Source organism: Salvelinus sp. IW2-2015, linkage group LG4q.1:29 (genome assembly GCF_002910315.2).
Source record: "Salvelinus sp. IW2-2015 linkage group LG4q.1:29, ASM291031v2, whole genome shotgun sequence".
In the NCBI taxonomy this organism is placed as follows: domain Eukaryota; kingdom Metazoa; phylum Chordata; class Actinopteri; order Salmoniformes; family Salmonidae; genus Salvelinus; species Salvelinus sp. IW2-2015.
Genome location: NC_036842.1, coordinates 69,996,428 through 70,018,961, shown reverse-complemented (window position 1 = coordinate 70,018,961; position 22,534 = coordinate 69,996,428). Strand labels below are relative to the sequence as shown.

At 43.0% G+C, this 22,534-nt stretch overlaps 1 pseudogene; it reads right to left on the bottom strand.

The window, feature by feature from the left end:
- LOC111962447 (furin-like) overlaps positions 1 to 22,534 on the bottom strand; it is a 260,162-nt pseudogene that overhangs the window by 161,253 nt on the left and 76,375 nt on the right.

Sequence of the window (22,534 nt, the reverse complement as noted above, 5' to 3'; positions counted from 1 at the left end):
TGACATAGTTTGAGTCAATTGGATGTGGATGTATTTCAAGGCCTACCTTCAAACTCAGTGCCCCTTTGCTTGACATCATGGGAAAATCAAAAGAAATCAGCCAAGACCCCAGAAAAATAATTGTAGACCTCCACAAGTCTAGTTCATCTTTGGGAGCAATTTCCAAACGCCTGAAGGTACCACGTTCATCAGTACAAACAATAGTACGCAAGTATAAACACCATGGGACCACGCAGCCGTCATACCACTCAGGAAGGAGACGTGTTCTGTCTCCTAGAGATGAATGTACATTGGTGTGAAGGGTGCAACTCAATCTCAGAACAACAGCAAAGGACCTTGTGAAGATGCTGGAGGAAACAGGTACAAAAGTATCTATATCCACAGTAAAACGAGTCCTATATCGACATAACCTGAAAGGCCACTCAGCAAGGAAGAAGCCACTGCTCCAAAACCGCCATAAAAAAGCCAGACTACGGTTTGAAACTGAACATGGGGACAAAGATTGTACTTTTTGGAGAAATATCCTCTGGTCTGATGAAACAAAAATAGAACTGTTTGGCCATAATGACCATCGTTATGTTTGGAGGAAAAAGGGGGTGGCTTGCAAGCCAAAGAACACCATCCCAACTGTGAAGATCGGGGGTGGCAGCATCATGTGGTGTGCTTGCTTTGCTGCAGGAGGAACTGGTGCACTTCACAAAATAGATGGCTTCACGAGGGAGGAAAATTATGTTGAATAAGCATCTCATGACATCAGTCAGGAAGTTAAAGCTTGGTCGCAAATGGGTCTTCCAAATGGACAATGACCCCAAACATACTTCTAAAGTGGTGGCAAAATGGCTTAAGGACCACAAAGCCCTGACCTCAATCCTATAGAAAATCTGTGGGCAGAACTGAAAAAGAGTGTGCGAGCAAGGAGGCCTACAAACCTGACTCCGTTACACAAGCTCTGTCAGGAGTAATGGGCCAAAATTCACCCAACTTATTGTGGGAAGCTTGTGGAAGGCTACCCGAAACGTTTGACCCAAGTTAAACAATTTAAAGGCAATGCTACCYAATACWAATTGAGTGTATGTAAACTTCTGACCCACTGGGAATGTGATGGAAGAAATACAAGCTGAAATAAATCATTCTATCTACTATTTTTCTGACATTTCACATTCTTAAAATAAAGTGGTTATCCTAACTGACCTAAAACAGGGAATTTTTACTAGGATTAAATGTCAGAAATTGTGAAAAACTGAGTTTAAATGTATTTGGCTAAGGTGTATGTAAACTTCCGACTTCAAATGTACAGTATATATGGTGGATACAACCTTCCCAGCTCTGCAGATCTTGCTGCGAAAAGACAGAATCATTAGATCATTTGTTTTGGTACTGTCTATATCTAGCTTGTTTTTGGTCACAGATCCAGGAATGGATGAAGAATTGCGACATTTACCTGGAGCTAACTCTATGAAAAGTAATAGTCAATCGATCAATAATATAATAATACTTTTAGCGAAAATGTTTATTTTTAATTTACAATCTGTAGAAATTATGAGAATAGAACGCTTCAGAACGTTTGTGAAACATCACAGCACAGTTGAAAAATATATGGCAAATAGAAATCCAATATGGATGGCGTTAAGAGATAGATGGGAGGGGTTGAATGGAGCTGAAGCTTGGGAATAATAACAACTAATAACAAGATAACTAATGTAAAACATACTGTGTCCGTAAAACGTTTATAGGTTCAGAACTTTTGTGAAAGAAATAGATGGGAGAGGTTGAGGTTAGAGGAAGGACAGGAGTAAAAACAAACAAAATATAACTATTGTAAAATAGACTGTGTCCGTAAAATGTATATAGTATGTATAAACTGGAAGTAGAAGCCTAAGCGTTGTTGTTCTCTAATTTACTCCAATTAGGGGAGGGGTGGTAGGGTTAGAAAGTAATAAAGGAAAATATATTTTCTATAAGTTGTGTATTTGCTTTTAACAAGGCACATCTGTTAATTGAAATGCATTCCAGGTGACTACTTCATGAGAATGTCAAGCGTGTGCAAAGCTGTCATCAAGGCAAAGGGTGGCTACTTTGAAGAATCTAAAATATATTTGGATTTGTTTAACACTTTTTTCTTACTACATGATTCCATATGTGTTATTTCATAGTTTTGATGTCTTCTCTATTACTCTGTAATGTAGATAATTGTAAAAATAAAGAAAAACCCTTGAATGAGTAGGTGTGTCTACTAATTTCTTTCGCCTAATTTTTTTAAATAAAAAAAWTTAAATAATTCTTAGAGCAAAAGASGGACAAGATAACTCAGTTATCTGAGTTTTTGGAAGATGAATAGAAGATGTAAACAGTTGCATTTTTGACAGACATTACATCACACCTTAATCAACTGAATGTTAAGCTGCAGGGACGGGACAACACGGTGTGTGATATGATAACAGCAGTCCGGTCTTTCCAGAAGAAATTTGAGCTTTTCAAGAATGATCTACAGGGAGAACTTCCCCAGTCTTCTGATGCAAATGCAGGGAGACAAAGATGATCCAATTTTGATGTTCCCATTTTGGATTTCATCCAGAAGCTGATGAATAACTTCAAGGCTTGCTTTGATGACTTCATGGTTGGAAGAGAACTGCTGCTGCTCAATCAGAGCTCCTTCTTGGTCACAAATGTTGTCAGAAGCAGCAAAACAGATCTTCAGATGGGTAGGTTTTGCATCACTGCAAATGGGGTTGACTGAGCTGCAAGAAAATGTGGCTTTGAAGGAGCAGGCTTGTGATTGTGACCCTGTCACTTTCTGGGGAAAGATGGGGCCTGCATCTGATGTCCCTGTTCTCAAGAAACTGGCACTATACATCCTGACCATGTTTTGCTCCACATACAACTGTGAATCAGCCTTCTCCACAATCTGCACCAGTGTCTCAGTGTTGCTCTCACARGATTTGTGCCAAAATTCTAAGCATTGGCAGGCGACAGAAAGTGTAATTTTCTCTCATTGATGCAAGGGGCAGCAGGTAGCCTAGTGGTTAGAGCGTTTGGACTTGTAACCGAGCAAGATCGAATCCCTGAGCTGACAAGGCAAAAATCTGTCGTTCTACCCCTGAAAAAAGCAGTTAACTCACTGTTCCTAGGCCGTCATTGAAAATAAGAATTTGTTCTGAACTGACTTGCCTAGTTAAATAAAAAAAGAAAGGGCAAGGCCCAGAGTGACTTACACATGAATATTGCAATGATGATGTTCTGTGCATTCAGATTATTATTTTTGTTCAACTCTCCTTTGTTCTCCAGTAAACACGCACTTTATTTTATTTAAATATTTTATTTGTAATTCAAGGCCCATGTACAATGGTTCACAGTGCACTTTTTGCATAGACAATTATCTAACCACTTTTGTTCTTCAGCAATGTTGATGCAGTGTTGCACATGTTTACATTCTAAAGAAAGAAGTTGTAATTAATTCAAATTCTTAGTCTCATTTCATGTATTTAATGTACATTTTACATAACAACATGTTTCCTAAGTCGTAGATGACTATGTGTGTTACTACGCTGTACCACAGCGCCGATTAAGGACGATATCCATCTGGACCTTTGCCACCTAGGAAATTTGTGTCACTGGACCTTCTCAAATAGTAGTTGAGTAATTAGCACTACATGATCAACTGTATATAATGCTTTTGACAGATCAATATAAATGTCAGCACTGTGCTGTTGTCTAGTGCGTCACAGCCTTATTCTAAAATGGATTAATTAGATGTTTTTTCCCTCATCAATTTACACACCATACCCCATAATGACCACGCAAAAACATTTTAACATTTTGGGGGGCAAAATAAGTATTCAGACCCGTTTCTAGGTACTTTGTTGAAGCACCTTTGGCAGCAATTACAGCCTCAAATCTTCTTGGGTATGACGCTACAAGATTGGCACACCAGTATTTGAGGAGTTTCTCCCATTTTTCTCTGCAGATCCTCTCAAGCTCTGTCAGGTTGGATGGGGAGCGTTACAGCACAGCTATTTTGAGGTCCCTCCATAGATGTTAGATCGGGTTCAAATCCGGGCTCTGGCTTGGCCACTCAAGGACATTCAGAAACTTGTCCCGAAGCCACTCCTGCATTGTCTTTGCTGTGTGCTCTGGGTCGTTGTACTGTTGGAAGGTGAACCTTCGCCCCAATCTGAGGTCCTGAGTGCTCTGGAGCAGGTTTTCATCAAGGTTCCTGACTAGTCTCCCAGTCCCTGCCTATGGAAAAACATCCCCACAGCATGATGCTGCAACCACCATGATTCACCGTAGGGATGGTGCCAGGTTTCCTCCAGACGTGACGCTTGGCATTCAGGTCAAAGAGTTCAATCTTGGTTTTATCAGACCCCAGAATCTTGTTTCTCATGGTCTGAGAGTACCGTAGGTGCCCTTTGGCAAACTCCAAGCGGGCTGTCATGTGCCTTTCACTGAGGAGTGGCTTCCGTCTGGCCACTCTACCATAAAAGCCTGGTTGGTGGAGTGCTGCAGAGATGGTGGTCCTTCTGGAAGGTTCTCCCATCTCCACAGAGGAACTCTGGAGCTCTATTAGGGTGACCATCGGGTTCTTGGTCATCTTCTCCCCCGATTGCTCATTTTGGCCGGGCGGTCAGCTCTAGGAAGAAACTTGGTAGTTCCAAACCTCTTCCATTGAAGAATGATGGAGGCCTCTGTGTTCTTGGGGACCTTCAATGCTGCAGAAATGTTTTGGTACCCTTCCCCAGATCTGTGCCTAAACACAATCCTGTCTCAGAGCTCTGCAGACAATTCCTTCGACCTCATGGCTTGGTTTTTGCTCTGACATTGTCAACTGTGGGACCTTATATAGACAAGTGTGGGCCTTTCCAAATCATGTCCAATCAATTGAATTTACCACAGGTGGACTCCAATCAAGTTGTAGAAGTATCTCAAGGATGATCAATGGAAACAGGATGCTCCTGAGCTCAATTTCGAGTCTAATAGTAAAGGGTCTGAATACTTATGTAAATAAGGTATTTCTGTTTATAATTTTTTATAAATTTGAAAAAACTTCTAAAAACCTGTTTTTCCTTTGTCATTATTGGGTATTGTGTGTAAATATATTTAGCCAACAGTTTAGCCAACAAGAACAAGTGAACGTTAGSTGTACTAAACGAGAGAAGCAAGCTGTCCAGTAGTAGCTGGCTTTTCAGCATTGCTGCGAATTAGCCTGACAGGCATGAGCTAGCGCATTAGATGCCTCGCAACTAATGGATAGCTGAAGTGAGCACTGTGTAGGAATCTTATAGGCGTGAGGCTAGTGTAGGCATTAGCTAGCTACAACCACCTTGTGAGGCTAAAGGTAAGCTATAGCTAACACGGTGCTAGCCGAAGGGAACAGTGTGCGTGCATTGTTTGAATTCGGGGTGAAAATCTGGTAAGTCTAGTCAACACAAACGAGTGAACGCTTGTGGTACTAAACGAGAGAAGGGAGCTAGCAATATTACCGTGTTGCAGGTAGTAATGCTGGTGTGGCTAGCTTGCCTGGGGCGTTAGCTAGCTAGCAGCTACTTCGTGGTGAAGGAGTGGCTGAAAGAAACCATGTGGTGGCAGAGTTAGCCTTCAGATAGTGTTCTCCCGTGAAGGAAAGAGCTGTGAGGCTGAAAGTTCGTAATAGACAAACGGGTGAACGTAGGTTGAACTATATGAGAAAAGGGAGATAGCAATGATACTGTGTTGCAGGTAGGGTATGCTAGTGAGCTTAGCTTGCCTCTCAGTAAGCTAGTCAAGTTAGCCTCACAGCATTGTCCAACCGAGTCTCAATAGCTAGCCATGAAGCTAGCTACCAACGGAGACCGAGAAGTAGAAAATGAATTTATACACACAAAAAAAACTTCCGTTTAGTACTCAACCTCTCGAGAGGGTTGGAAGACCTACGCTCAGCAGCGATATCCTTCACGGTTTACTTGTGAGCAGTTAAGTAGGAAAACAGGGATCCAGTCGGTCTGAGGAGAGCTAAAGCGTAGTGCTCTTCATGTGGAAGAGAAGGGAGAATAACCAGAGGGTGGGAGAGTGGCTCCTTTAAAGGCTCACCTCATTCGCCACTCTACCTGAGTCTCCAAAATACACTTTTGATATGTTCTTCCTAGAGAAGGTGAACCTAGCGAATCCCCACATGTGGGATATCGACACAGTCCTTGTCAACTGACAACTGTCAAATTCTGAGGTTTCTCTCAGAAACAGTAATTATTGGTTTGAAATATAGGATAATTGTTTGTTTTGAAATTCAGGCTAATTGTTTATTGTGAAATGCAGGGTAATTGTTTGTTTGCTCCCTCAGAGCTAATCCAGTGTGTTCCATTATGTCTATCTGGATATGGGCTTTGTCATTTCATGACACCTGTTGTGGGGAGCAACACTGTAACAAGGGCCAGCTCCTAATGACTTACCAGACAGAATAAATACATAGCTAACCATTTAGATAAAAATTTCACTGTTGTCAGAATAACAAAGCCTTTATATTGTGAAAGGTGTGAATAACAGTGAAGGCAAGACTGAGTTGAGAAAGAAGGGGGGCTTATGTAAGGGTTATTTAGTAGCGGCTGAGACTTCCACAGTCAGGATGACCAATGATACATGATGAGTTGGACTGCTTCCAATCCATTCTGCTGGCTGGCTGGCTGGCTGGCTGGCTGAAATGAAATGAAATGAAAAATGGCGTCGATAGAGAAGGCAGCCGAGGTTCTAGCCCCTAGGCAACTTTGCAGTATTTTGTTTTTGAATGTATTATTTATTACATTAGGCCTGTTGGCATCACTATTTGAGTGTATTGTGTGTATTGTTGTGAAATTGTTAGATATTACTTGTTAGATATTACTGCCCTGTTGGAGCTAGAAACACAAGCATTTCGCTACAGCCGCAATAACATCTGCTAAACACGTGTATGTGACCAATAACATTTGATTTGATGTCTGTCTGTCTACTGCAGGATATAGGGAAGGGAGGAGGGGAGAGCTCTGAGGGGGAGATTTGAGGGGAGGAGATGAGAGGGACTGGAAAAGAGATTAAAAAATAAGAGAAAAGAGCAGGAGAATGGAAAAGAGGAGAGGACAGGAGGGGAGACATTAGAGAACAAGGCTGGGATTTGAAGGGGAGAAATGAGGGAGACTGGAGAGAAGAGGTGAGATTTGAGAGGGGAGAAATGGGGAGGATGGGATTAGGAAGAGGTGTGAATTCCTTCCCTATCTCCTGGCCAGCCGTATCTCACACATCCCACACACTGCAATGCCTCATCATCCCTAATTTCACAGTACACACACACCTAGATGAGTGTGACACAGATCCCATTACATGTATATACACTGAGTGTACAAATCATTATGAACACCTGCTCTTTACATTACATACTGACCTGGTGAATCCAGGTGAAAGCTATTGCTGTCACTTGTTAAATCCACTTCAACCAGTGTAGATGGGGAGGAGACTGGTTACATTAGGATTTTTAAGCCTTGAGACAATTGAGACATTAATTATGTATGTGTGCCATTCAGAGGGTGAATGGGAAAGACAAAAGACGTTAGGGCCTTTGAATGGGGTATGGTAGTAGGTGCCAGGTGCTCAGGCTTGTGTCAAGAACTGCAATGCTGCTGGGTTTTTCACGCTCAACAGTTTCAACTGTGTAACAACAATGGTCCACCACCCAAAGGACATCCAGCCAACTTGTAGAGTCCAAGGTCTCGAAAGGTATTCTCACTCACTCACTCACTCACTCACTCACTCACTCACTCACTCACTCACTCACTCACTCACTCACTCACTCACTCACTCACTCACTCACTAGATTAGTAAACACTGAATTTTCACCCCACTTCAACTGGGGCATTGAATATTCATAGGAGTTGAGGGAGTTGGATTCATCTCTTCCTTAAGCGTGCAACACACACACACACACACACACACACCAACACACACACACACACACACACCACACACACACACACACACACACACACACACACAACAACACACACACACACACACACACACACACACACACACACAACACACCACACACACCACACACACGTTCACAGCAGTATGCCTATTCACACATTAGTAGCATTAGTAATCACACAAGCCTATAATCTCTGCTCCAATGTTATACAGAGTAATGGTTGGTCTGCGGGGAGAGAGGAACGAGGGGTGAAGGCTACTCCCTGTAATTCCTTCTAATATTACTCAGAGAGAGAAGGGGGGAGAGTGAGCGAGAGAGAGAGAGAGAGAAGCTCTTCATCAATAGCATATGAAACAGAATGTGTAGCTAGCTAGCTCTTGCTCTGGCCACAGGGGTGTTACTATGTTTGTTGATCCCATCTATCTTCAAGGATTGAGACACAGGCCAGATGAAAACAGCCGTCATCTCTGCTAAATGCCTGAATCAATAAATAAAACATCTGATAACTACACGCGACACTGCCAGAGGATATAGCCAAGTTATCATTACTCATTGTGTATCTATTGTTATTTTATTATTACTTGTCTTACTTTTCTATTAAACTCTATTTTATTTATCTCTGCATTGTTGGGAAGGGCCTGTAAGCATTTTACTGTTAGTCCACACCTGTTGCGGCATGTGACAAATAACATTTGATTTGACGCTCCACTCAAAATACAGAAAATAATGTTCAAGACTCAAAGGAGAAATCAAACAGGCTTGAGGGACAAACTGTGTGCTGCTATTTCTACTAATTTCATATTTTATATACCCTGCACTTGGTCAATTATTTGATGTGCTTGTATTACTTTGGAGCTGGTTTTAGAAAAGGTGTCTCAAAATTATTATACCCCTTTTTCTCCCCAATTGGTAGGTAAAGTCTTGTCCCATCGCTGAAACTCCCGTACATACTCGGGAGAGGCGAAGGTTGAGAGCCATGCGCCCTCCGAAACACGAACCTGCCAATTCGCACTGCTTCTTGACACACTGCTGGCTTAACCCAGAACTCAGCCGCACCAATGTGTCGGAGGAAACACCGTACAACTGGCAACCGTGTCAGCGTGCATGTGCCTGGCCCGCCACAGGAGTTGCTAGAGTGCAATGGGACAGGACATCCCGCCCGGCCAAACCCTCCCCTAACCCGGACGACGCTGGGCCAATTGTGCGTCGCTTCATGGGTCTCCTGGTTGCGGCCGGCTGCGACACAGCTAGGGATATAACCCGGATCTGTAGTGATGACTCAAGCACTGCAGTGCCTTAGACCGCTGCTCCACTCGGGAGCCCGACTTATTTCTAATTAAGGATGGACACGAGTACTCTAGTACCTGATTCAAGGTTCATATTTGTTTGGCCTACTAATAATTGAAAAAACAAGTACTCGAAATGTACAAATGTAACTATTAAGCTTAAATGTATTAGCAATGACAAAATGTCTAACTCTAAGATGTATTTATTGTTTGGAGAATGTCAAGTGTAGTGACAATATGTTCTGTTTTCAGTCGTGTATCAGAACAACCAGTAATTGGAACAACCGATAGCATACCGGAGCTGTGAGGGGAACGGCACCTCCGTACCTTCAGGCTCTGATCAGGCCCTACACCCAAACAAGGGCACTGCGTTCATCCACCTCTGGCCTGCTCGCCTCCCTACCTCTGAGGAAGTACAGRTCCCGCTCAGCCCAGTCAAAACTGTTCGCTGCTCTGGCACCCCAATGGTGGAACAAACTCCCCCACGACGCCAGGTCAACGGAGTCAATCACCACCTTCCGGAAACACCTGAAACCCCACCTCTTTAAGGAATACCTAGGATAGGATAAAGTAATCCTTCTAACCCCCTCCCCCCCCTTAAAAGAGTTAGATGCACTATTGTAAAGTGGTTGTTCCACTGGATATCATAAGGTGAATGCACCAARTTGTAAGTCGCTCTGGATAAGAGCGTCTGCTAAATGACTTAAATGTAAATGTAATACCGCAAACTTACTTGCCTTCAGCCCTTTGCCATGCTAACATGTGAGTACTTAAATTATTTTCATGAGAGTACTAGAACACAGAAATTATTTCTGTCCCAGACCTGCTGTTTTCAACTCTCTAGAGACAGCAGGAGCGGTAGAGATACTCTGAATGATCGGCTATGAAAAGCCAACTGACATTTACTCCTGAGGTGCTGACCTGTTGCACCCTCGACAACCACTGTGATTATTATTATCTATGAACATTTGAACATCTTGGCCATGTTCTGCTATAATCTCCACCCGGCACAGCCAGAAGAGAACTGGCCACCCCTCATAGCCTGGTTCCTCTCTAGGTTTCTTTCTAGGCTCTGGCCTTTCTAAGGAGTTTTTCCTAGCCACCGTGCTTCTACACCTGCATTGCTTGCTGTTTGGGGTTTTAGGCTGGGTTTCTGTACAGTACTTTGTGACATCAGCTGATGTAAGAAGGGCTTTATAAATACATTTGATTGATTGATTGATTGATTTCAAATGCCCATCCCTAGTTCTAACATATGTCAATGGTAGGGGGAAAAACACCCTCCTGACCACTCTCCACTGCTCTTTGGAATTTGACCGCTGGTAGAAATGAGTGGTTCCCTTGGGAAAAATGCTACCAACACTCAGCTTTGAAAATGAAACATGACATTATGAGAAACTAGCCTGTAGGAACATCTTGGTGTGTGTGGGCATCTGGCTAGGTTATTTCAGTCTCGCGGTCACTGAGTTGTGTCAGTGAGTGTCACTAACTCTGCAGAATAAGCCTGGAGCCGAAGGCATCGTGTCGCCCGGATGGCAATGTCATAAACGTTTTAGAACTATTCGGACGTGAACAGTATGCAATCCGTTCACCCTGTACCATCCCAACAATCACTGATACTTTCTCTCTCTGCATCTGTCTGTTTTCATATCCAACTTTCCATGGCTCTCTGGCATTGGAAGAGGTGGGCTGCGAGTGATAGGCCCTAGTTCTTTCAAGTAGCCAACAACAAAACTAGGCTACTTAATTGGGAAGATGGCCGAAGCTTCTGTGGTGGTGTTCAAATTTAGGCTAAGTTGTTTTTGTTCTCCTTAAAATGATCAGAAGAATTGCATCATAGGCTACATCTTGAAAAACGTTAACATTTTCTTTGTGTATTTCTGTTTTCTCACGGAAATGGGTTTCTTGTTCTCTTGGCCTTCGTCAGAGCTTTTAAACTAAATACTAAACCATCTTTAGATTTCTGCATGTGTTGGCACCGGGGACTTGGGATGTGGCTGCGTTATTGATGTCATGTTAATCAGGCTTTTTGATTTTATCATTTGAAAACTTTTGGTGTGTGTACTAGGCTATTTGATTTAATTTAGATATGTTACAGAACTTTGGTTTCACTAATAAATATTAAGAAATGGAAGCAATTTCTCAGTTTCTGTCTTTAGTCCTTTTTAAAATGGATAGATGGGCTATATAGTCTACTACGGTATAGGTCGAATGTGATAGTCTGCCTATAACTCGCCTGAGTAGGCCTATAACTCCATTCCATTCAAAAACAGATAAAACAACGCCTCTCCCCTATTTGACCTAGATAGTTTGTGTGTATGCATTGATATGTAGGCTACGTGTGCCTTTACATTTTTTTAAATGTAGTTCTGTCCTTGAGCTGTTCTTGTCTATTAATGTTCTGTATTATGTCATGTTTCATGTTTTGTGTGGACCCCAGGAAGAGTAGCTGCTGCTTTTGAAACAGCTAATGGGGATCCTAATAAAATACCAAATACTCTATTTAGAGTTGAGAGAAATTAATCAAATTGGAAATGAGGTATTATCAGGCTGGTTGCGATGCATGTCTGTTGAATTTGGAAAAACCCACCCTCACTCAGCCTTGCCCCACCTACTCAGCCAATTAGGAGCCGCTAAGGCGTTGCGGCCTTGGCATACTGCATACTTTTGACTTTTGACTAAACAGTACGTGCTAAATAGTATGCCACGAAGAGTAAATAGTATGCTGTTTAAGTATGTAGTACACTAGTAAGGGTATTCATACACGGCCTCTGTCTTTCGTTCCTTCTCCCTATTTATCTCTTTCAATCTCTCTCTCAAAACACAAGGACTGAATTTTTCTAGAGGTTGAGAGCTGAAGTCTCGTTAGTACATACAGGGCCTAGTTGTCTATGAGAAATTAATAGCCCAGCACTCAGAGAACTGTCCTAGACCTGATTCAGTCAATCAATCAATGATTGCAGATGGGATGCATCAGTGAAATAAGCAATGAGCCTGTGTGTGTACAATAACCTCTTAGGTGAATTAAGAGTGTGTGTGTGGTAATGAGGAGGAGAAGAATATGTTCTCTACCCATAAGCGCCCTTGAGTTCAAGAACACATATCGCTCAAGGCTAAAGGACTTCCCACACTGTACGTCAGATTCAGTCTTTTATGATTATTACATGTCACACTGTCCAATGTTACCAAATAAAAATCTTGATATCAACCTGGCCAGATTGTACAATTTGTTTTAGGTCTGTCTTCTTCACATTCTGCGATCGTCTTACTAGGCTACGTCAACTGCAGRGATGTATTAGATCAGCACTGCAGGACCAGCAGTGCAAGCCTCCCAAGTGAGTTCGGAAAAACTGAAAGTATGCATCTTATAAACAGTTTAAACATACAAGCTTTATACATCTGAACACAGAATAAAATAGGCTTCCCAAAAATAACTTTTAAGCGCCCCCTTGTGTACTAAACCGGTAATACTGTAAATCCCGGGATGAGAAAAGAACGGTATGACGATAGGAAAATCTGCATACCGCCCAATCCTACTTGCAAAGCATGCAAATGTTTAAATCGAACTACTATATTAATCTGACTATTGTCAATGTTCCTATTGGTCAGTCACCGGGATTGGCTCATTACACCAGCCATATACTACACGATAAGGGCAAAACATTTCTGACACTGCCAGAACTTTGTCGGAGCTAGGGATGTGACGATTTGACAATTGTTGTTAACATTTAAACGGCAATTTCTCCCCCCTTTAAATGATAAGAAAATAATATTTAAATTGCATGTGAATTTACAAGGCAAAAGGGTCCTGCATATGACCGCTAGGGGGCAACACAGTTCCATGTACCGTAGTCATGGCTACTCCGGCACTCCATCCCTGGGTCTCACGGTGTGTCCCTTTCAGATTTGCATTTGACGTACTGGTGGAGAGTAAACTCCTAAAGAATCGATATCTCTATTCTTCGCATGTCGACTCCTGGTGTCAACTACCATTTCTGACTGTCAAGATTCGATTCAGCTAAGAATCGACTCTTAAAATTCAGTATTTTTGGAACGGAGGAGACTGATACTTCCGAGAACATAAACACTCGCATATTTCATAGCGAGCTAGCAACAAAGAGAGAGAGGAGGGGCACAGTATAGGCAGGTCGACCACCAGACAGACAGTCAATAGGCCCAACTATCGGTAATCAAAAGTTGCATCTTGCAATGGAATGCTGTTTCTCTCAATTTCTTGGCTTGCATGCGTCTCGCAAATTCAGTAAAGCCGGGCCCTATCACCAATGAATAGGCTAGGATATTCTACATGCAACAGACCGAAGACTGAATACACATTTGCATTAGCGAAGAGAAAGAGCAGGCAAGCCAGCGTGAGGGAGAGAGAGAAGGGGGCAGGCAGACAGAGACGTGCGCATATGTCTTGGTAATCTGTATCTCGCATATTCARCAAAGTAGCCTAAAGTTCACCTTTTCCTCCCTGGTTTTATTTAAACTTTCCCCAGGCCTTTATAGCCTCATGTCTAGTTAGGCTATAACACTGCAAAGAATATGTTTTGTGATAACTGCACTGTGATAAAATGTTTGTTTTCGGTAAGGGAATTTTTCTAAATGTGAACGATCCCAATGTCTTTGAAACATTTACACTGTTAAACGCCACACCCCTAGTCGGCGCCTACGATCGCACGTAGTGGTACTTAATCAGCAGACTTAGAACCTGTCACACTGAACGAGCCAAGACGTCTGACAATCGTTTACGGCCTAAGAATTTTCCAATGATGTGGATATTTTGTCTGGGATGGCAAATCGTGGTATAACACGGCTACAATCGTACAGTTTGTGCGGGCCTTAAAGGAAATATTCACCCATTTTGAATTGTATATTCTTTTTGGGCATCTCTGAGCGATGTTCTATCGATTCCGGGGGTCATTTCATGTTTTCATGTATATCATGAGCTCTTCCCGATCACGCAGGCAGAAATATAGCCGGTATGGCGTAACATTGTGATAAAGTCGCTCTCACTACCTTGGAAGATAATAAGAAGATTACTTTTAGATTATGAAAACGTCTATCAAACATGTCAGATTTCAACACTGGCCAATGTCACAATGCAGAAGGTTGTCTTCTCTTCGAATGAGCCATTGATCACATTTTAGCGATATTTCTACCTCACACAGACAGACAGACAGACAGGACACACACACGTTCCGACACTCTCTCTCTGTCTCTCTCTGTCAGTGTGGTCAGGTCACTAAAGTAGCCCTCTACAGGCTAGCTTTCCCTTCCAGCATGTAGCTCAGAGAGCAGGGTTGTTAAGAGCAGTGGGATGCCGGTGGGGCTCATAAATGATTCATGGGTGTGTTTTACCCACCCCAGCGCTCCCTACTCTTCCATGTCACGTATCCCAGGATCCCCTGTGCCAGGCCGGCCGCCCAGCCCAGTCACTGAGGTCTTCTGGGAAACAGACTGGGTAATGAGATCCATTTCCATTTACCACTCAACACCTGAATTGCTCCAAACTCTCCCACCTTATCTCTAACTCTCTCTCCTCTCTCTACTTCCTTCTTTCTAATTCTCTAACTCTAGTATATTTCCCTATAGCCTAACACTCCCCCTTCTCTAATTCTCTGCTCCCTCCCTCCCTCCCTCCCTCCAACTCTCTTGCTCTCCATATCTAACTTTCTCCCCTCCCTCCCATCTCTCTGTCTCCCTGCCTGTGTACTAAAGTGTCTGTCCCAGAATCAATAGATCTCCAGCCATTTCAACCTGACTAGATACATACTGCTCAGAGTCTGATAAAACTGAATGATACAAACAGCTCAATGACTCCCCACTCAACTCAACAACACTGGACTAGAAAGCTTATAAAACCCTATAAATGAAAGCCCACTGCCCCATATGTTTAAGCTCATTGCAACTAAAAAGTGTGTAACGATTGTCGTCGGGAGAGGAGGGAGAGGAGGACCAAGGTGCAGCGTGGTAAGTGTTCATTATTTTTAATAAACAACTGAACACTGAACAAAACAACAAAAACGACAAACGAACAGTCCTGTAAGGTGACGAAAAACACTAAACAGAAAATAATCACCCACAACTCAAAGTGGGAAAACAGGCTACCTAAATGTGGTTCTCAATCAGAGACAACGATAGACAGCTGCCTCTGATTGAGAACCACACACGGCCAAACACAAAGAAATAGACAACATAGAACACCAGACATAGAATGCCCACCCAAACTCACGCCCTGACCAACCAAAATAGAGACATAAAAAGGATCTCTACGGTCAGGGCGTGACAAAGTGTCTTAACTGACTAGACATTCCTACAGCATGACTCAACATAGAATGGCCCTTATACAGCTGAAGTTGGAAGTTTACATACACTTAGGTTGGAGTCACTAAAACTCGTTTTTCAACCACTCCACAAATTTCTTGTTAACAAACTACAGTTTTGGCAAGTCAGTTAGGATATCTACTATCTACAGTTAGGATATCTAAGTCATTTTTCCAACAATGGTTTACAGACAGATTGGGTCTGTCTGTGGGTCAGAAGTTAACATACACTAAGTTGACTGTGCCTTTAAACAGCTTGGAAAATTCCAGAAAATTATGTCATGGCTTTAGAAGCTTCTGATAGGCTAATTGACATAATTTGAGTCAATTGGAGGTGTACCTGTGGATGTATTTCAAGGCCTACCTTCAAACTCAGTGCCTCTTTGCTTGACATCCTGGGAAAATCAAAAGAAATCAGCCAAGACCTCAGAAAATAAATTGTAGACCTCCACAAGTGCGGTTCTCACTTGGGTAGCAATTTCCAAACGCCTGAAGGTACCACATTCATCCTGTACAAACAATGTAGTGCAAGTATAAACCCATGGGACCACGCACTGTCATACTGCTCAGGAAGGAGACGTGTTCTGTCTCTTAGAGATTAACGTATTTTGGTGCGAAAAGTGCAAATCAATCCCAGAACAAAGCAAAGGACCTTGTGAAGATGCTGAGGAAAACAGGTACAAAGTATCTATATCACAGTAAAACGAGTTCATATCGACATAACCGGAAAGGCCACTCAGCAAGGAAGAAGCAATTGCTCCAAAACCGCCATAAAAAGCCGACTACGGTTTGCAACTGCACATGGGGACAAAGATCGTACTTTTTGGAGAAATGTCCTCTGGTCTGAGGAAACAAAAATAGACACTGTTTGGCCATAATGACATTATTATGTTTGGAGGAAAAGGGGGAAGGCTTTCAAGCCGAAGAACACCATCCCAACCGTGAAGACGGGGGTGGCAGCCAATGTTGTGGGGTGCTGTTGGCTGCAGAGGCCTGGTGTTACTTCCACAAAATGATGGCATCATGAAGGGAGGAAAATTATGTGGATATATTGAAGCAACATCTAGGACATTCAGTCCAGGAACGTTTAAAGCTTGGTCGCAAATGGGTCTTCCAAATGGACAATGACCCCAAGCATACTTCCAAAGTTATGGCTTAAGGACAACAAAGTCAAGGTATTGAAGTGGCCATCACAAAGCCCTGACCTCAATCCTATAGAAAATTTGTAGGCAGGACTGAAAAAGCGTGTGCGAGCAAGGAGGCCTACAAATCCTACTCAGTTACACCAGCTCTGTCAGTGGGAATGAGCCAAAATTCACCCAACTTATTGTGGGAAGCTTGTGGAAGGCTACCTGAAACGTTTGACCCAAGTTAAACAATTTAAAGGCAATGCTACCGAATACAAATTGAGTGTATGTAAACTTCTGACCCACTGTGAATGTGATGAAATAAATAAATGCTGAAATAAATCATTCTCTCTACTATTATTCTGACATTTCACATTCTTAAAATAAAGTGGTGATCCTAACTGACCTAAGACAGGGAACTTTTACTAGGATTAAATGCCAGGAATTGTGAAAAACTCAGTTTAAATGTATTTGGCTAAGGTGTATGTAAACTTAGGTCCTAAGCACCATTTAAGGTCCTAAGCACCATTTCAGCTCACTTTAGACCAATTCCATTTCTCTGAAATCGAGTTCCAAGTGAGGTCCGTTGCATTTATTAAGGTAGACCAGCTGACATTAAGTCTTGTTCTGGGGCCAAGAGCTCACAGGTTTGTCACACAATTATTATTATGGTATTATATTATATTACACGGCCAATACCTGTGACCTCATCCTGTCAAAGTAATATAGGACATCATATGACTAGACAATATAAAGGCTAGCTAGCTAGTGAATTTTTCCTTATAGGATCACATGTACAGGGAAAACTGGCCTTATACTGTCTCCTATAACTAGGACCTAGAGTTTATTCTAGTCACGTGGTCAGGAAAACCTCCCATTCCTACATATCATATGAACATTAGGTTGATTGTGACCCATCAGACATTGCGGAAGAGAAGCCAAGCCTCCAGACAGACAGGCCTCAGCTCAAGGACCAAGGACAGGCTGTTATAGAGATTGTGGCACAGAGAAGAGGAGGAAGGGGGGGGGGGTGTTCCTTTGAACCATACAAGCCCTTTTGAAATGTCTGGTACATTACAGCACAGCACAGCACAGCACCACAGACCCTGGGAGCTATGGGATCTAAGGACATCAGAGAGTCTGCAGCCTGCAGAGAAGGGCGGCAGCAGGACATTCCCGACACCTCTGAAGGTCGTGTCTATGTAAGGAGAATAGGCTTGTGTTTCTACACAGGCTCCTCCAGGATGCCCTCATATCACCCCAGGAAGGACCAGCACTGAACTGATCCTAGCCAAACTGCCCCTGTGCCATCGGGTGATGGAGGAATGGAGCAATGCAAAGCGGATCGACCACGGTGACACATGCCAGGCCACACACATAAACATGGACCGAACATAGACACAATACACACACAGAGAGGACACGAACAGACTAGCTTCCTGCCGCTAAGACTCACCATAGGCATCAAAGGTAAAAGGGCGGGGAGCTTATCTGGGATGACATTCAGCCATGTCAGGTAGACTTTGTTACAGTGCTATTTAAGTAGAGATGTCCTACGGCTGCAAAGGGCATGACATGTATAACCATTTCATTTTAGCACTGCTCTGTGTGATCATGTGGCCAAGTCTCACTGCTCTGTGTAATCACATGGCCAAGTCTTACTGCTCTGTGTGATCACGTGGCCAAGTCTTACTGCTCTGTGTGACTACATGGCCAAGTCTCACAGCTCTGTGTGATCACATGGCCAAGTCTCACTGCTCTGTGTGATCACATGGCCAAGTCTCACTGCTCTGTTGGCAGCCAAAACAACAAACAGGCACAGAAAAAACAGAGAAAGAGAGAAGCTGGTAGTGTATAATTTATTTATTTATTATGGCACTAAGAAGTGTTGAGCTGATTATTCATCTGCTAATGTTTGAGGAGCCTCATTAGGGTACTGCGGAGTCTGGAATGTTCACTGCACCGAGCATGAAATTAATGTGGTATAAAATTAAAACGAAACGTTATCACTTGATTATTTGTGTGTGTGTGTGTGTGTGTGTGTGTGTGAAGAAGGCAATGGAGAAAATATGGAGGAACAGAGTGGTTATTGTGAGATCGCATGATAATCCTGATAACGGTGATAAATGGGGCGATGCACTCTATTTGGGTAGTTCACATGACTTTCTCCCTTCTCCCTTCAGGAAACTCAGTGTTTCTCCTCAGATTACAAAATTCTGGAAGGTTGAACCCCTACTGTATTAAACTTTCCAGACACTTTTCCCACCTCCCAAAATTCCAGTTATCATTAGGCGACTCTGTAATACAGACTGCAAGTGCAGGCAGCACACTTTACACCACTCCAGCCAATGTTTGGCATTGCATTTGCTGATCTTAGGCTTGTGTGCGGCTGCTCGGCCATGGAAACCGATTTCATGAAGCACCCAATTTTTTAATTGAACCTTTATTTAACTAGGCAAGTCAGTTAAGAACAAATGTTTATTTACAATGACGGACTAGAAATAGTGGGTTAGATTTTTACCTTGTCAGCTTGGGGATTCGATCTAGCAACCTTTCAGTTACTGGCCCAACACTCTAACCACTAGGCTACCTGCCGCCCCTGATGAACAGTTCTTGTACTGACGTTGTTTCCAGAGGCAGTTTGGAACTCGGTAATGAGTGTTGCAACCGAGGACAGACGATTTTTACGCGCTATGCGCTTCAGCACTTGGCGGTTTCGCTCTGTGAGCTTGTGTGGCTTACCACTTCGCGGCTAAGCCGTTGTTGCTCCTAGACGTTTCCATTTCACAATAACAGCACTTACAGTTGACCACGGCAGCTCTAGCAGGGCAGAAATTTGACGGTGCCACATTGAGAGTCCCTGAACTCTTCAGTAAGGCCATTCTACACCCAATGTTTGTCTATGGAGATTGCATGGCTGTGTGCTCAATTTTAAACACCTGTCAGCAACGGGTATGGCTGACATAGCTGGATCCACTAATTTGAAGGTGTGTCCATATACTTTTGTACAGCTAGACAGATGGAGGATAGGCTAGTCCTATTACTGTCTGTACAACAGGGAAAGGGCAACACCTTCCCACACGACACCTTGGCAACAGTGGACAAACACATAAAGAAGTCAATACTGCTACAGTTTCTGGTAAGCACTTCCTCCTGCACAAACATCCAGTAAACAGTAGCCTTAGAGCTGCATTTACTGTACATGCCATTACATGGTTAATCCCTTACACATAACTGCTTCCTAGTAGCCTGCTAGAGAGAGAGAGAGAGAGAGAGAGAGAGAGAGAGAGAGAGAGAAGCCACTCTTGTGGAGTTCATTCATTTAGGAGCCGACTTTCATAAATTCAACATATTGAGTGTTTGGAAAGGCATGGTGCTGGTGCTTTAGTATTCTCTAGCTCTTCTCCAGCATGACTTAATAGCTAACACAAACACCAGTGGACGCTTTCATTCTCTCTCTGTGTTGAGTTCCCTGGGAGTTGCAGTTAAACACATGAAGGAAAATGTGAGCTGAAGTTGTGCTCCTTTAATCAAGGCAGGATGAAAGAGGCCTCCTCCTGTTTGAAACAAAGGTGTCTGTCTTTCACCAGGCAGAGCCAGACCTGTTTCATCTACAGAGCAGAGGAGAGGCGGTAGAGTTGGGTTAATAATCCAGGAGCAACAGAGAGAAGATTGAGTGCTGGCTGCAGTCATGTTCCAGTAGAACAGCTCTGGGATTGTTTCCTAGAATGTTTACTCGTTCTAGATTATATTCTGCATAGAATGGTGCCAGACCAATTTAGGTTGATGATGATTTCCTTGGTGTGAAGATGAACAATGCAAGTTTCCTTTCAGAGAAAAATGCCAGCAGCTATTCAGCATTTGAAAAATAAAGTTTGGAGAACTGTCTTTTTGTACAGGCGTTTGATGACTGCTCAAGTGGTATTGCAGTCAGTCTTGGTTTGCGATGATTCCATAAAATAATAAAAAGAAGTGGTGAGTATTGAGAGATTCTCAGTCTGTGTGCATCCTCCTCGTACATGAGCAGTCCCCAGACAGGCTAGGCACTCTCCCTGCATAATGTAGACTGAGAATGATACAGCAGCTGCACAACTCACACAGCACACACAATGACCTGGCTAGAAGTAGCAGCCACCAGCACTCAGCACAGGTTAGCGTTTTGCATCTTGAATCTTGTTTTGGAGGCGGCTCTGCAGATTGGTCACTAGCTAGCACAGCCAAAAAAGTCAAAAAATCTGATTTTAAACCTAACCCTAACCTTAACCCTAACCACATTGCTAACCATAATGCCAAGGACATATCGCAGAATGATTTTCCGCACACACACCAATTGTTTTACTATCCTTGTGGAGGTCTAAAATTGATTTCCATTCAAAATCCTTTTTTCCCTAAACCTAACCCTAAACTTAACCCTAACCCCTAACCCAAGCATAACCCTAACACAAATTGTAACCCTAACCCTAAACCTAACCCCTAAGCTTAAAATAGCCTCATGAGGGAGAATTCTCCAGGATAGAAGAACAAGACCACACACACACACACACACACACACACACACACACACACACACACACACACACACACACACACACACACACACACACACACACACACACACACACACACACACACACACACACACACACACACACACACATTTCCATACATCACTCACTGTCAATTACACACATACACACAGACATGCAAGACACACAGGCTTGCATCACTGATTAACTCATATATCACTTACTTTCTCAGACACTCACGGACACAAACAGGTACACACAGCACCAATAACTCACTATGATTCCACACACACACTGTGATAAACACACATAGATACGTTGTAGCAGAGGTGCCATAGTAGTTGATATGCAGCTGATGAAGACTTTGTAAAGTTTTTAGAAACAGGCTAAAGTCAGACTCCACCACATTCCATTCCTCTATCCATTAATAACCAATCCCAACAACCTCCAGTCCTCCACACACGCACTCACAGCTTGTCGCATCCCTGCACCACCACAGTCCCAGCCCTGATATTTAGTGTTCTCTGTATATATTCTGTCCACACTGATCGTATCAATCTAGTATCGAGCGAGTGTCGTACTTCACAGAGTGATATCTCCTGCTAGAACAGCAGCAGACATTTCCCTTTCCATTCCTTTAAAATGGACATGGCCTTTACAATGTCACTTTGAATGTACAAATTGCAACTCATTCCGCAGCAGAACTTTTTACTTTATCGCCATCCAACTTTTTCTAACTTTTCTAAAATATACTTTAACAAATAGGCTACTTTTACTCCTGGGCTACAGAACCCAAATACTTGTTCCTATTCTTCCGATTTTGTTTTATTTAGTTGAACTTTTGTTTAAAGTTTGTTCTTTTTATGTTTAGATGCAAAGAGTAGGGGTGGGGCATGGATTTGTACCCACGTTGAGGGTGATACATTTGTACTGCAGGCACTAGTATTAATTGTTGGTCCAGCTCCAGGCAGTGGCACCATCTTGAACTTTCTGAGGACACTTTAGAATTCACAGCAGAGCTGGGCCTGGATGAAGCCTCACAATGTGTGTGTTACTACTATGTCTATGCACACATGTGTGTGTACTGTGTGTATACTGTGTTTGTTTATGTGTGTGTGCTTGAATGTGTCTGTTCTGGGTGGTTGATTGGCATTACATTACTCCATTAGCCTGCTCCATCAGCAGAGTGTGGGAGGGGGTGAGGTGGGGTCTCTGGATCCCATTTGGAGCTACTCTCGGTGGGGAGGATCAGCGATGAGCTCCCTGGCACTAGCCAGCTGCTAGACTGCAAGAGGGTTCAGAGGGGCCTGGATGTGTTTCCCCAGAAAGCTCAGTGAGG